The sequence below is a fragment of the Elephantulus edwardii genome, unplaced genomic scaffold (genome assembly GCF_000299155.1).
Source record: "Elephantulus edwardii isolate Elephantulus edwardi_28Jun2011 unplaced genomic scaffold, EleEdw1.0 scaffold00030, whole genome shotgun sequence".
In the NCBI taxonomy this organism is placed as follows: domain Eukaryota; kingdom Metazoa; phylum Chordata; class Mammalia; order Macroscelidea; family Macroscelididae; genus Elephantulus; species Elephantulus edwardii.
In genome coordinates this window covers 9,001,361-9,002,991 of record NW_006399780.1, presented here as the reverse complement: position 1 = coordinate 9,002,991, position 1,631 = coordinate 9,001,361, and the positions used below count along the sequence as shown (strand labels likewise).

At 40.5% G+C, this 1,631-nt stretch overlaps 1 protein-coding gene across 1 annotated transcript in view; it reads left to right on the top strand.

Moving 5' to 3' along the window:
- Positions 1-1,631, top strand: part of SULT1C4 (sulfotransferase family, cytosolic, 1C, member 4) — a 16,887-nt gene that overhangs the window by 3,658 nt on the left and 11,598 nt on the right. The gene's annotated exons all lie outside the window — the stretch shown is intronic.

The window sequence follows — 1,631 nt, the reverse complement described above, 5'->3', positions numbered from 1 at the left end:
TATATCATCTGCATAACACAGACTGTTGATGAGTCTACCTCCAATCCTGATGCCACATTTCTCCTCAAAAAGCCGAGCCTTCTGGATAATCTGTTCCACATATAGCATGAAAATGTAAGGAGAAAGGACACATCTTTGGCGCACACCCTTCCCAGTTTTCAGTGTTTCCTTGTTCTGATGACTGCTTCCTTGTCCAAGTATAGGATTCACATAAGCATAATCAAGTGTTCTGGGATTCCCATTCTTCTCAGAGTCATCACAGCTTATTGTGATCCACACAGTCAAATGCCTTTGCATAGTCAATGAAAAACAGATAGGCATTCCTCTACTTCTTTCTGCTTTCAGCCAAATCCTTCTGACATTAGCTATAATATCCATAGTACCACAGCTTCCACTAAACCCAGACTGCACTTCAGGCAGTTATCTGTTGATGCACTGTTCCAGTCATTTTTGGATCATCTTCAGCAGAATCTTGCTTGAATGTGGTATCAATGATACCATTCGATACTTTCCGCACTCTGTCCTAATCATCTTTCTTTGGAATAAGAACAAATATAGATCTCTTCCAGTCAGTTGGCCAGGTGGTTGTACTCCAGATTTTTTGGTACAACTTGGTGAGCACATCCAGGGCAGTATCTGTTTGTTGAAATATATCAATTGGTATGCCATCAATTCCTGGGGTCTTGTATTTTGCCAAATCCCTAAGAGCAGCTTTAACTTCTTCATCACCACTGGCTCATGCTCATACATTGTTTCATGAAATTCTTCTGTTTCTGCCAATTCCTTTTAGTAAAAAACTCTGTATACACTTTCCATCTTCTTTTAATTCTTTGTGGATCATTTCCTATTCTGCCCAAAGCATCCTTAAGTATTGCAACTCAAGGTTTGAATTTGTCCTTCAGTTCCTTCAGCTTAAGAAATGCTGAGTGAATTAGGTTCTTTTGATTTCCTGACTCCAGCTCCTTACACATTCCATTGTAATACTTTACATTGTCATCCCACGCTGCCCTCTGGAATCTTTTGTTCAACTCCTAAATAACTTGATTTCTTCCTTTTGCTTTGGCTTCTCGACGCTCTAGTGCAATATTCATAGTTTCTTCTGACATCCTCCTTGGAGAGGGATGTCATGCTTGAGAGGGTGGAGGGACAGCGCAGGAGGGGAAGATGCTGAATTAGGTGGATTGATTCAGTGACTGGGGTAATGAGGATAGGTATGGCAGAGACAATAAGATTGGTGCAGGACAGAGCAGGGGTTAGGGCTGTTGTACATGGGGTCACTAAGAGTCGCAGGTGAGTTGATGGCACATAACAACAAAAACATATTCCTTTCAGATTGTTCTTCCCCTCATCTGTTCCAATGCCATGAATTAAGCCGCACAATCAACCAACTTGATCTCATAGATATATACGGGCTAACACACCCCAAAAATGCTCAGAATACATACTCAGTATGCATGGAACATTCTCCAGAAAAGATCAGATTTGGGGTCACAAAGCAAGTCTCAGTAAATTTAAAAATACTGAAATAATGCGAAGTATTTTCTCAGATCACAATGCTACAAAATTAGAAATCAACAGCAAGATGATAAAAGAGGAAAAAACCATACAATTGGAAGCTGAACAACACCCTG